This window comes from Rhinolophus sinicus, chromosome 3, assembly GCF_057876585.1.
Source record: "Rhinolophus sinicus isolate RSI-liver-muscle chromosome 3, RSI-T2T, whole genome shotgun sequence".
Lineage (NCBI taxonomy): Eukaryota > Metazoa > Chordata > Mammalia > Chiroptera > Rhinolophidae > Rhinolophus > Rhinolophus sinicus.
In genome coordinates, this window is record NC_142503.1 from 85484798 (window position 1) to 85499661 (window position 14864).

The 14864-nt window shown below is 38.5% G+C and overlaps 1 pseudogene; it reads left to right on the forward strand.

Moving 5' to 3' along the window:
* Positions 1 to 12180, forward strand: part of LOC109445562 (large ribosomal subunit protein eL15 pseudogene) — a 36004-nt pseudogene extending 23824 nt beyond the window's left edge.
* The last annotated feature ends 2684 nt before the right edge of the window (positions 12181 to 14864 follow it).

Below are 14864 nucleotides of genomic sequence, written 5' to 3' on the forward strand. Positions count from 1 at the left end.
CATTCATTGTGGCAGGGAATAGAAAAGGGGTATTTGGAGAGTACCATGGGAGTGTCAGAGGGGAAGTGTCATATTGGAGGGAAGTTTGCAGTCTTTCCACCACGCAAGCCATGAACATCAGGAAGATAGGGAAACCTGGAGCATAATGTCCAATCTCCCTACTCGTCTATTAAGAAGAGGTGAAAAAAAAAATATAGAGACTCAGAACAGAGGGTTGGCCATGCACCAGCTCAGAAGAATTGACAACACAGGGCTATACCCTTCACCCAAGCTCTGCAGAACTGCAGCGAGCAAGTGGGTGACTAGGCCAGACCTAGAATATCCTCACATGCAAGCAAGTTGTCTAACAGCCTCACTCTCATTTTTGGCAGAAACTTCAAAGACCAAAAGCCTCGGGAAGTTATTAATAATTTACTTTTAGTTCATGTGCAAATGTTAATCCTACTCACACAGTCAAATATTATAGAGACGTTTCATACGCAAACAATAAAAATATCAGGAGAATAGCTCAGTCCTTCAGTGCATACTCTAACCAATTGCATAAATATTTTTCTCATACAATATAAAATATTCACACATACACTCACACATGTGCGCTATACACACATGCACATGTGTATATACATCAAACACACACATAAGTGTTATCCACATATACGCATGGAAACACATGCAGACACAAATACACCTACACAGAATATCATTTAAAAATAGAATCTTAGTCATAACGTAACAAAAATGATTTACTCTACTCTAATTTCAGTATACTTTCACGTACATCATTCCATTAATCTTTACCAATTTTACTCTTGGCTGATATACACCAAATTACTGAAAATCCAAACCAACACAGTGCCTCCATCACCAAAGTCCATATTGCTTAACTGCTCTGAAATTGCAGTGTCAGTGATACTTTCACTGACACTGGCCTTACCTGAAAAGCAAGCTAAGTAGGAAATAAAAGTTAAAGGTATAGGGATAGGAAAGCTAGAACCGGAAATACTACAATGGTCAAAGAACCTAAACCACAAAGTTCCTCTTGGAACCATTTTAGAAATATTTATTCTCCTGATGACTAACTACTGAAAGGCTCATTTAACCATCTATGACTGATGGACTGTTTCTGCCACCCACCTCCTTAAGCCTTAGGCAGGGAAGCTCCACCCTTAAGGCCCTTGCCTGAGAGTTCCAAATACAGTTCCTTAATGCTAGATAGGATCAGGATTTTGTCTTGTGTATAAAAGTGGTCAAAAGATATGAGAAAACTTTGGTGTCAATCTCAGACCCATCTCTTAGTGGCTGTGTAATACCGTATATGAATCTTATCTGAGTCTCAGTTTCTTCATATATAAATATCATGTTTATCCACCTTTGAGTTTTGTAATGTGTGTCAGTTTTGTCATGTATACATCAAAATAAAATAATAGACACGAGCACTTTGTAAAGGAGGGAAAAAAATCGTTTTCCTCTACCCATCTTAGGTTGTCTTAGGCTGGCGCCCAGATTAACAAGAGAAAAACAAACAGAAGTTTATTAACATGTGCATTGCACAGACTTATGGGCATATCCCCAGGGATGAGTAACTCAGAGTGGTGGCTAACACTTGAGCTTATATAGCATCTTAACAAAAGAGCTATACATTTTTAGAAAAGTGACAAGACGATGGAAAAGGACTTTCAACCTCTAGGAGTAGTAAATTGTGGGAAGGCCAATATGCAGGAAACTAATGGTAATGAGGGCTAATTTTAGCAAGGTTTATTATATCGATTCCTCTAGTGCTATTGCTCGGCTGGTAGGGGTCTAGAATTGTCTCCAGTGACTAAATTCTGCCCTTCCTGGTAGAAGGGAGTGGGAACACAGGCAAATAGAGGAAGGGCAGAGAGCTTTTCTTGCATCTGCTTCTTCTCAATGCCTTCAGCTCAAAATAATCCTTATGCCAATGTGACATATTTTGGGGTGGCATATTCTGTTCCTGTTCAACTTCACTGGTTATAAAAATTCAAAATGTTATTATTGCTACCTTAATCATATTATCGTCACAGTACAAAGCGTGCCTAAATATGCATAAATCTATGCCAGATCTAAACAGATAGAAATGAGCACAGTCTTACCCTGTGCAGGTTTACATTCTAAAATATTTACACTCTCATCAGGTTAATTCCCTCCTCTGAAGTATATTTTGCCTTCCCCTAACCCATTAAACAAATCCTTGAAAATCTCATTTATCAAAGAGTTTTAGGGTGACAGCAATTTTGCAAAGTTGAGAAGAAATACTTTCAAGAACACACCCAGATTTGTTAATATATAGCTTTCATATGCTTATAGGAGTATTAACTTTGTCTAGCAATAGGTGTATTGTGTTGTCAGCCTACATATCCCTCTTTTTCTCTTTCTCCATAAATTCATCATTTGTGGATTATCACGATTCTTTCCATTCTTGGTCACAAGAATCGCGATTTTGTTTTTCCCCTCTGATCAGATACTCAAGCTTACAAATTGAATGTGGTGGCAGTTTTTCTCCATCTGGCATGTAAGCAGGAGACTTGGCAAATGTGGGGTTTTTTATTATTCAGTGGAGAGATTGACAGTCTTGTGGAGTCTGAAATGGATACAGTAGATTCAGCTGCCATGTCAAATCAGGTGGAAAGTCTATCATTGTTTGTGATCTGATGAGGACAGAGGAGTCAGCATTGTGGTATTACATTCTCTAGTAGAAAATCAAGTGATAGAAATTTATAACTTTCCCGCGGTATCATTTATCTAGCTGTGGTAGTGTGTATGGAAAGAGTTACTCAGCCTTACAGTGTTGCATTTCTACAATGCCTAAAGCAATGACTCCAATCGCAGTAACCACAGCTTCACAAGGCCTCACATGGACCATCAGATCGGCTCAGTACTTCATATGAGTCGTGAATGAAGTTGGAGCAAGAACGATTTTTGTGAATTACATAATATGTGTTTGATCCATTCACTGGTGAGTCATATGGTTAAACTGAGGAATAAGGTCAAGAATTTTCCTACGGAGTGCTCCACGTTTGGAACATATTAAACATACTCATTTGATGGCCCTATTTTCCCTCAAATGGGAACATGAATTTTAAAAAAATTCCTTAGGCTCAATCGTTAAAAATATAGTCAAAAATGTAACAATGTTCCTAGCTTAAAGATCTCCACCACAGATTAATAATAATAACAAAAAAAGAAAATGTCCAATCACATGAGACTGGATAAATGCATTATAGTCTATAAGTATGATGAAATATACTGGTGCCATTATAAATGTTTATAATTAATTTTAATCACAAAAATACATACCATTAAGTTAAATAAGTCAGGATATAAAACTGTATGCATGTTACAGCTTGAACTATGGAAGAAATCTGTACGTGTGGAAAAACATTGGAAAGAAAATAAACTTAAATATGAGAAACAGTCATTATTGGTCACAGAAATATCAGTGGTCGTTTCTTTTCCTCCATATATTTTTTTCTATATTTTCCAACTTTTTCGTACAATGAACATCTGTTAGTTTCATATTCAGGGAAAAAATTAAGAGAACTGAAATAAAGTCCTTTAAACTGACCTATGACAGTGATTGGCTGGCGGAACTTTTTGTCTATAGACTTGCATGTTATTATTTATCTTTCTTTTAAAAAATACCCTTTCTTAAATTTTAAAAAGGTAACATACTCTTTGAGGTATTCCTTAAAGATAAAAAAAATAGGACATGAACAAAAGATGCATACATTTCTACTTTTTCCAATTTTAGGGGTGAAAAAGAACCATTTCCTTTGCAATGACCCACATTTCCGCCCTTTGGCAGGCATCTCTGGATGGTGGGTTCTGGCCTGGCCCCCAGGCAGCAGGCAGTCGAGCTATGCATTGATTGACCCTACTACTCAGTAACTTGAGGCAGCCTGGGAATTTCTGACCTGTTCTATTTATTTTCTTAATCATCACAACTTTGGCTATGAGACACGTTGCTATTGAAATAATTTAACCTATGGGGTTCATTTTGCCTTAATCATTAACTTCAGCTTTCAATCTCTTCCCCTTTATTCCCATCAGAAAACTTCTCCAGCCTCCCGTCTGGCATGGAGATTAGCGCCGAGGCCTGTTGCTTCAGCCTCTGTGCTCCATTGCGATCCATGACATAATGACACGATGTGATTTGCCCCCGTGCACTCTGAAGTAACTTGCTGTTGTGGTTCAGCGAGGCAGCAAGAAGTTTTGAAAAGCCGCATTCTTGTTGATACCATTCTTTTTAAAAACGTCAAATTTCTCACTAATTTTGCAGAAAATTCCATTTCTATATGACTAAGCTCCACCAGTAGACAAACATATGAGCTTATGCACATATATAGCCACGCTGCCTTAAGCTGAAAGTCTTAATTATTCTTTTTGTTTGGTAGAAGTTGCTTAATAAATTTTAGATTATATTTTTTGCTCAATGGAGGGTGTGTGTGTGTGTGTGTGTGTGTGTGTGTGTGTAGGTGTTCAAAGATGAAGGAGGGCAGATGGAAAAATCATTTTTAAAAATATTGCTGAAATATATGCTGAACTGCATTTCCTGCTTTCTATTTATTATTACACACATGTGGCTCCCCAACACTGTGAATTCCTTTACTGGAATTAAAGATATATGTACAACATTTAAGATAAACCATGAAATTTGACCGTCAAGTTTTTGTTTCTTTTGGTCAGCTACAGGCAATGAAAGCAGAATATGTTTTCAGCTCACTCACCTTGACTTCTCATTGACCCAGTCATGACATCCAGACAGGTCTTGGGAAGGCAAAAGGTCACTTGGTCTCCAAGGATACGTGCGACCATTTACATGACTTTTCATTGGATCTAATGGCATTGAGTCTTGTTCACACTCAGTTTCAGACAGAATAATGGGGGGGGGGAAATGTGGTGTGGTGGTTTTTTGCAAGACACCAGATCCCTATTCTTTAGTAAAATTGCCTCATTTTCCTGTGCCAAGCAGTTTTTCCTCAGTTTTTTTTTTGTTTTGTTTTGTTTCATTTTGTTTTTATTTTTTTGTCTTAATTGTGGGTTTTTGATCAGGAGTCACACTAGTCAAACATATCCCTAAGATCATACAGATTTGTTACTCTTCTTTATGTAGTTACTTGTTCTTTATTTCAGTTTTTAATCGTATAACTTGAAGCTGGTCCTCTTTGAACCTTAATCATTGTAAGACAAAAAAACATGCGTAAGTTCTTTATGCATTGGTAACATACTATTTTAAGTGCTGGAAAATGCGTCATCAAGAAATTAGGTGAACTTTTACTTATTACTGGGTTTAATGGTGAGAGTGAAAATGGATAAAATGTGAGGACCAGCCTATCACTTTCTGTGTAGTAATAGAGCCAACTTTTGGATCAAAACAAATAATTTAAATTAGGTGGAGTTGGGTTGTGACTCTATTGCTAAAACTTAAACCAAATGCTGAGAACTGAGCAATATGCCCAAATAAAGTTCATTATCTGAACTTTTCTGAAAGATGTACTACTTAATGCTAAATCAATTCAACTGAAGTTTCATGGAGCAAGACATAATGCATTTGAAATCAATGCTAAGGGAAATGTGCCTTCAAAAAATAACTAGGCTTGGAAAAAGCAAAAATCTAATGCAATGCCTAAGAATCAATCTGGAACTTTTAAGAGCAGTCACACAGTTCAGTGTTTATGGCAGAAACTAATGCAGTGGCCTGGAGCCAGCCTACTCAGGTTCAAATCCTGTCTCTGTCACCTACTCCAAGAACTTGATAACTGATTTCACCACTCTTACCCTCAGGTCAGCATTGGAAGAATGGGGCTAATGATCTCTCCTACTTTCTAGAGCTGCACAGATTAAATTAACACAGGTAAAGGACCTAGGCAAATACCTAATGCATTGTAAGTGCCTAATAAATACCACTGACTATTTCAGATTGGATAAAATTCCATGACTAAAACAGACCACTGGCTTTAATATTAGTGAAAAAAAAATCAATATGTGATTATTTTGATTTATAGCAAGTGGTGTTCTCTGCTTGACAATGTGAGGGAACCAGTTGATTTTTATTAGATTTATTTTCTGTTGTAAGAGACACAATCTTTTTGACCTCTATAGTTAAGACTTTTCCAAAGCAGGTGAGTTAAAAGACACTGCCAAATGTACAGATGTTACTAAACCTATAACTTAAAACATGTGTACATCACTATACCACTGAGAAAGGGAATTTTGCAAATTCTCATTAGAGGACAAATACCTCCCTCTGATTGGCAAACAATAGAAAGAGGCTTTTATTTTTTGGTTAACAGAACTAATAAGCTGATAGACTAAGGTTTGTACAACTCAAAGAGAAAAATTTAGGGGGCAGCAGAGTGAGGATATGACCAAGGAAATCCCCAGGAACTTAGAAAGGAACATTGGGTGACTAGAGTAGTTCAGTCCCAAAACAAAGAAACTAATATTGTGAATTAATTCATGAAATAATAAAAGGACTTTCTTTCACCAGAGAAAGTACTAAGGAGGAAGTTGAGGAGAAACTGCTGAGAGTATAATTGGCCTCGAACAAAAATTAAATTTTCCAGCGCCCAGAGGTACTCTTTGACTTGTGCAAGGGAATTGTTCATGTAAAATTGTGTAACCAAAAATATATAATTTCAAAACAAATTACCCTTGAGAAATAAAGGAGTAGTGCCACTGGGGAATTTAAACCAACCCAGAAACATGATAAGCAATGATAGCTTATATTAATGAAATGCTGTGTACATTTGGATTCTGGGAAGGCCAAGTGCTCAGGGGCAAGAGAACAGAAGCGTTACAAGATGATCGGGGCAGTCACGGAAGATTCACCCCCCTCCCCAAAGACCTCTGTAAGCTGATGACTCTCAAACCTCCCTTGCTTGGCAGAGAAATGGAAGTTGACTGCTTTAGATGGATTATCTTCAACTGGTAAATCTCACCTAGGATCAGGCTGGTGATATAACAAAAGTAAATTTTGCAGTTCACTGAAAACAAACCAGACATAAATAAAATGCTCAAGAAAAATGCAGTTGATGAATAACATTCTGTTTGTTATTAATGTAGCAGGAACAAATTTCATCACCAGAAACTTTGGTGGGCAAAAGGGTAAACTTTATTGTCTACGACTCAACTTCTCTTTGCTCATTATCTTCCACTTTGTGAAATGGCAGAATGAAATGTTGCCAATTCAAGATACTCTTAGTCACATCCAAGATTTTTTTCTTTTTGGTGTAAATAGTCAAATTTGAGAATTTCTCCACTCGTTTTTCTTTCTTTCCCTTTTCTTTCCTCTCCAAGAGGAGCTTACAGGAGGAATATCTAAGAGCAGCTCACCAGGAAAGAAGCACCCCTTCCATGGTCATTGGCCACTGTCCGTGCTGGCTGTAACTGAGATGTACAATCTATAGTGACCTTTCGTGGTTGTCATCTATTCTTACTGAGATACATTGAGATGGCCCCAAGGCCAAAGTTGTTAAGTACACACACACTGATTCTTCTACATTCCAAATCTGAAACCACCTGGGTCCACCTGCGTCTTCATAGACACATACGTACCCTCCCAAGGGAATAAGGATTTTAGGCTCTTCTTCCTGTAGCATTCCTTGGTGACAATCCATCTTCTCACACTCCCTGTCAGTACTGTAATATTGGTATAACAAAATACATGTCCCCTCTTTTAGACCTTAATATATTGAACAGTTACATCACCTCACATCAATTTTAAAAATAACTTGAAAGGGTGTACTATTCCCAGCACATATTTGACCAACTGCATAAACCAGGGATGTCCTGTTGTTGTACACATGCATATATATGCATACCTTACTCATCGGTGCATGACATCTATGTATCATAATTCATTAATGTAATAACACATATGTAGATATCTGTGTAAATTATCATTTATTTTATTGTTACCGTCTTTAAATTGTTATTTAACTTAAATTTAAATATTAAATATTTTAATATTCTGGTTTAATACTACAACCACATTCGTGTATAAAGTTAATTTTGAGAAATGGTTGTAAGTGGCACTGTAGTGTGGTAGTTTAAAGATGTGATGTAGAGCCAGATTCCTGGATTTGAAACCCGGCTCTACCGCCTACCAACAGTATAACTCAGGGTATATTAATTTCTCTGTGCTTCAGTTTCCTAAACTAGAAAATAAGAAGAATAATAGTACCTACCTTACAAGGTTATTGTGGGGATTAAAAGGGGTAACATGCTTAAAGTGCTTGGAGCAGTGTCTGATACACAGTAACTGTGCAATAAAAGTTTACTGTTAGTGTTATTCTGGACACACAAAAGACACCATTATCACTCAGGAAACATGTACATTCTTGAGGGAAAAATTAAGTCTTGTCTGGGTAACATCACCTCAGGCCTAAACTTCAGGGGATGTCTTAAAGGGAAACCAATCATGTTTTCTGATAGGTTCAGAAGTGAGGATTTTGTGTCACACAGTAAAAGCAAGAATGAAGTCATCTTCCTGGCTGTTAGTTTTTTCTATCTTTTCCAGCATGTATCTATGTAAAACCCTGAAAAGCTTTTGAAAGGATTGGCACTTTCCAGTGACTGATCTCATGCTCAATGACAAAGTTAGAAAGATATAATAATCATTTATATTTATACACATCTTTACATTTTATAAAGCAAGTGCTTTAGTTTCCTAGGGCTGCCATAACCAAGTACCACAAACTGGGCAGCTGAAAACAGTAGAAATGTTTTCACTCACAGTTCTGGAGTCCAGGAGTCCGAGATGAAGATGTCGGCAGGGTTGGGTCCTTCCAAGAGCTCGAAGGAGAATCTGTTCCATGCTTCTCTCCTATCTTTTGGTGATGACCAACAAAACTTGAGGTTCCTCAGATTGTAGATTCATCCTGCATTCTCCCTGTATTTCTGTATATTCAGATGGTTATCTCCTTATATGAACACCAGTTATACTCTACTCCAGTATGACCTCTTCTTAGCTAATTCAATCCACAAAACCCTATGTCCAAATAAAGTCACATTCTGAGGTACTGGGTCCTAAGACTTCAACATATCTTTTTGAGGTGCGCACAGTTCAACCCCTCACAGCAGCTTTACAAGCAATTCATAATAAGAATTGCTTTACATATCCTCACTTTATATGAGGAACCTGGGACTTTAACAAAACGTCTCATCCAATGTGACACAGCTATTTCTCGGGTTAAACTCAGATCTTATGCCTTTTTGCAATTGTATCACCATCACAACAATAACTTCCACTTATGTTTCCCTACTATTTATCATGAAATTTATATATTGGTTGATAGCTTTTGGGTTGCAAGTAACAAAAGAAACAAACAAAAAAGGTTGTACCGCTTAAACCATAAAGAAGATCAATTTTCTATTGTAATTAAAAATCAAGAGGTACGGTAAGCTTCAAATTTAGCATTTGACTCTTCTTCCTCTCCCTCTTCATTCTCTTTTTTTCTCCCATCCCTTCCTTTTGTTTCCCTTCCTTTTTGTTCCTAAACAATTCAGTCCAAAGCCAACAAGTAGGGCCTGAGCCAAGTAGCCATTTGCACTTGTGTAGGGAGGGGAAGATGGAAGCTGTTGAAGCCTGAGCAGGATGAAAAAGTTTTCATAGTAGGTGACGGAAAGATCTGATGTGGGGCGTGGAATGCGATCAAGGTGAGGAGGGCATCTGTGCAGGCACCGTGTACCACTCATGGCATGCCATGATAAGAACACAGCCTCACTTCTGTGACATTCTTGCCAAAGATGCATCGCCTAAATCTAATCATGAGCAACCATCAGGCAAACTCAAACTGAGGGATATTCTACAAAACAACTGGCATGTAATCTTCTAAAGTGTCAAGAGCGTGAAAGTAAAGAACTGAAGGACTAATCTAGATTGAAAGAGGCAGAGATACAACTAAGTGCAATGTAAAATTCTGCACTGGATTACTTTGCAACAAAAATCATTATGGGACAAGTGACAAAACTTGAATGTGATTTGAGGATAAGACGAAAGTAATGAATGAGTGTTCATATCTTAATTTTGGTAGTTCCATTTTGGTTATTCAGGAGAATATCCTCATTTATAGAAAATAAATTGTAAAGTATTAAGTTGCCCTCATGTGGGCAACTTACAAATGGTTAAGGAATAAAAAGTTTTCAGTACTGTGTTTGCCAAAAACCAAAGTTAGGGTTTTTGGTTTGGTGTTTCAGTGACAGCAATAAAGATTCAGTTCCTGTCTTGTCTACCCTGCCTTTCACTATGTCAACTTCATTCTAAGCCAGATTCCCTCTCAGGGTCACAAAATGGCTGCCAACATAGAAAGAGAAAAAAGAGGGGGGAGGGGGGTAGGGGCAATTGTTTCCAGAAGCTCTCTAGGAAAAATTAGAAAGTTAGGAAGCCCCTTTCCTGGAAACGCTGAGAAAATATCTCCAATATCACTGGCCTAAACTGAGTCATGTACTGACTCCTAAACTATTGTGTACAGAAAATGGGACCATGCACATTATCTTAAGCTTGACCCACTTGCTGTTTTTTCCAAGGTACATGAACTTCATACGAGGGAAGTTTAAATAACTGAATGAACATTTGAGTAGTTATCAAAAGATAGGGGAATAGGATGTTAGACAGGCAATTACAATATCCATATTGAGTATCAGCACGCCATTGTCATTAAAAGGTTGAGTTCTGGGGCCAGACTACCTAGGAAAAAACTCGATTCTCTTCATTTCCAGCTTTATAATTTTGTGCAACATCTTTAATCTCTCTTTGCCCAAATATGCCCATCTATGAAATGAAGATGATAATCTTACCTACCACACGAGATGATTGTGAGAATTCAGTGAATTTGCAGATGTAAAGCACTCATAGTAAGCATTCAAAAAACAGTAACTATTATTCTTTCATTTAATTGCTACCAGATCTCATTTTATATTGATTCAACAGGTAATTACTGAATGCTGGCTATATACCAAGTTCTGCTCTAGATATTGAAAATGGAATAATGATCCAGACAGACTGGATCTTTCTAAGATGCAGTTAAGTAAGCAGCTTGTTTAGCATCAAACAACTAGTAAATGTCAGAGCTTGGCTTTGACACCAGGTTTCTCACCTTCTCACTTTCCCTTCAAGGACCAACTATTGTTGGTGGGAGAAGTCAGATTGCATACTGAAACCAGGCAGAATGTTACAGAAGCAGTAATGCTTGAGGTGGCATTTTCCTCCAAATTTCCCATGTCACAGCATACATTTGTAAACTCTGTGAATTTTTTAAGTTATGATTGACAGTAATTGGAGACTACATTGGACGGGGGGCGTTCTGTTTTATTTTTAACCAACATTTATTGAACACTTACTTTATACCACATACTATCCATCAATTCATTTAACCTTCAGTACAACCCTGTAGAGGCAATGTTATCTCCATGATACAGATGAAGAAATGAAGGCTCACGGAAATAAAATAACTTGCTCAAAGTCAGTGTAGTAACTGATGGAGCTAAAATTCAAACTCAAGTCAGTCCAATTATTTTTTTTTCTCCTCCAGCTGCTATGGTGTTTTAAGCAGCAGCAAATAGATAATTCATTCGTATTTGTTGAGCAGCTACTATTTGCAAGGCACTGTCTTAAATACTACAGGTAAATAGACTACCAAAGCTGTGTCCTGTGTATGCAATCACATATGAAGTCATACTCAAAACTACTCAGGAATGAAGACTTCAGCCACTCTGGAGTTTCCAATGGTGAAGAAGTCCTGAAAAGGTGAAAGAGGCTTAATGATGGAATTCTCTGGTTTTATCAGACCTCCCCAGAATGTTCTCTGGAAGTGTAGGAAATGGGTCCTTAGAGAATATATCAAGTGTTTTAGTTAGGTATTCACTCCCACCTTATACACCTCCTTTCTCTTCTTTCTCTCTCACTTTCTCCTTTTCTATGCTCTTACACAACCCCATCCTTCCTTTGCTGGCTCCTTATCTTCCTGTACCTTTAAATTTTTCTCTGCCTTTGCCTTAAGCCTGCCAGTGGCCCTTGGGAGCTTTTCTACCCTGCTGCTGATATCTGGGGCTAAAGTGTTTGCTACACTGGTGTTCCGGTTGATAGGGCATCACATGGAATCCCTGACTAGTTGCGATTATCAAGGATCCTGTGGAACTTCTCCCTATGGCGTCCGCTGAGTAATCTCACCCCTTACCCTCTGAGCTATCGCTTTAGCCTCCTGCAGACCCTTGTCTGCAGTTTCAGTTGAAAAGTGATCCCTCACCTCTCCAAAGACTCTTCCACTGATTTGCCATAGTCAAGGCCATCTCTAGGCAACAATGTTCTCATTGGCTACGGGACTTTGACATTTCGCACCCTAACCACAGCCATCTCCCTCGACGTCCCAGTGATCCTAAGCCATTCCCTGGCTGCTCCAGCCCTCGTCCCTGCCACTTGAGAAGTGTTCCCAAGTGTCTTTTCTGGATGGCATCACATGATCTGAACCCATGCTTTTCTTCTGTTTCCATTACTCCCAAACATGCTAGTCCTACATCCTATTTTCCTGGGACCTACCTGTCTGTTAGGGGACAACTACCTAGGCTGAGAAACTAATCCATGTTAAAGGGATAGTACTTGTAAATGAGCAATAGTTTTCTTCCCACCCACCCCCACAATTCTCTCCCCAGAATTTTATTTCTAAATCACAGGTAATAATACTCTATTGAGCAACTAGCAGGTGTCAAGCACTTATATAGGTGTTTTACATTAACTTACTTTATCTTTATAACAAACCTTACCGGTGCTATCAGTGCTATTCGTGTCAGCCCTATTTTACAGATAAAGGAAGTGAAGCATGAAGAGATTATATAATACACCCAAAGTTACACAAGGAATAAGTGACAGAGCCAGGATTTGATTCCAGGCATTTTAGCCCCCGAGTCTCCTCTTCCCATCACTCATGCTCCCTAACAAGCCTGCCTCTCCTGTCTGGCAGAGTCACGATGCTCTGCTACTTAAACATCCTCAAAGGCTCTATGATAAAGCTGGAGCCACCCAGGTAGCAGACAGACCCTTCATAAGCAGACTCCACACTGCATTTCAAGAATGATCCTCCACCTCTCCATCTGATATGCCAATGTTTGGAATATCTATTCCCAGATACAGTGCAAACGCTGGTAAGTCTACCCTCAATCATGTTGTTAACTCTGCATGAATGCCTTTTCCAATACATTCTGACTACAAAACCATTGCTCATCCTTCAAAACCCATCTCAAAACTCTTGTCCTCTTTGAAGCTGTCCTCTAGGCAGATAATTAAGCATTTACACTTTTTTTGTTCCTTACTGTTTTGTAATGTATGTGACAGTATTAAAGCTAGCTTAGGGGGCAAAGGATGATTTTAGATATCCTAGGGCTCAAAATATGTAATCAGACTTTCACCTCACTCACTCACTGTCTTTCTTTCCATTCCCCAAACAGGCTTTCTCCATATGGCAGGCCTATGGCTGTGGGCAGCTCAGGACTCACATCCTATTGGTTTAGTAATTCCAGTACAAAGAAAGCATTTTCTCCAATAGTGCTAACAGAAATGTCACAGAGAGAGCTCTGATTAGCCTGGCTTAGATCACATGTCTGCCCCTAAACTGGTCACTGTGACTAGGGGAAAGGAGAAATTTAGTATCTTATGGCCTATATTATATGCCCACCCCATCTGTGGAGAAGGTGCTGGGAGAGGATGCAATGGTCAGCCTACACTAAACAAACAAAATGGTTACCGCACAGAAAATTGGGTTCTTCCTGTAAAAGCGGAAGTAAGAACTGCGGGGAAGATCATGGATTTCCATCACATTCCACCTCTAGTCTGGCTAACATTCATATCACTCACTCTTTGTCTCATGAATACTATTTCCAAAACATTTCCACTATGAACTCTTCTACTAACTATCAAAAACACTCTATTCAAAAGAGACAATCCAAAAGTTTGTCTGATTTACTGTGTCTCAGCACCTCTGGTCTCAGCTGAAGCAAGTGAGTCTCTTAATGCTACAAGAGGCTGTGAAATTACCCACCCAACACACTCCATATACAGTGGTGAAGGCAAAACAAGGTAAACGTACCAAGAACAACCATTTAGAAACCACCTACAATAATGTTGCCAAATACATATCCTGTCCTGCCAGACAGGCTGCAGATTCCCTTCCAGGCAGTAGAATGGCTTCCTAGGTTAGTTAATATAACTGCCACGATTCTGTCCTCTGGGAAAATCATCCATGTCCATTGCTCTGCATAATCACATATGAGAGAAGCAGTGAACAAAATTTCTTTTCTGGGGGCTTCATTGCCACAGCAACCCAATTCTTGTTTATTAGATTTGGGGGGATAGGAAATTGCAGACCTAGACCTCACAAAGCAAGTGCCTTAAAACTTCACTGGGTCACTGCACAATTAACTTTCTAGAAAATCCACAGACTAGTAATTGAAGTCAGGGAACGTGTGTCGAGCATGGTCTGTGAACATGGGTTTGGGTTGGGGTTACTCTTTTCTATGTCTTAGAGAGGGGTCTCCACGACAGTATATCCTCATAAGCCATCAACTGAAAATGTTCTCACAGCAGAGCTCTCACGTCTTATCTCTAATTTTAGAAGGTCCAGCTTAGACACTAGCTGGTGTTTTTCTTATAATACCTTATTGAAATTTTTAAAAAGGAATCAGCAGAGGGAGGCTATACATGTGTGGAGATGGGGAACTCTGTACTTTCCAGTCAATTGTGCTGTGGACCTAAAACTGCTTTTAAAATTAAATTAAGTTTATCAATTTTTTTAAAGTAATCAACAAATTCCAAGATCCTCACATTTTTCCACAAAACCTTCCAAAATTATAGC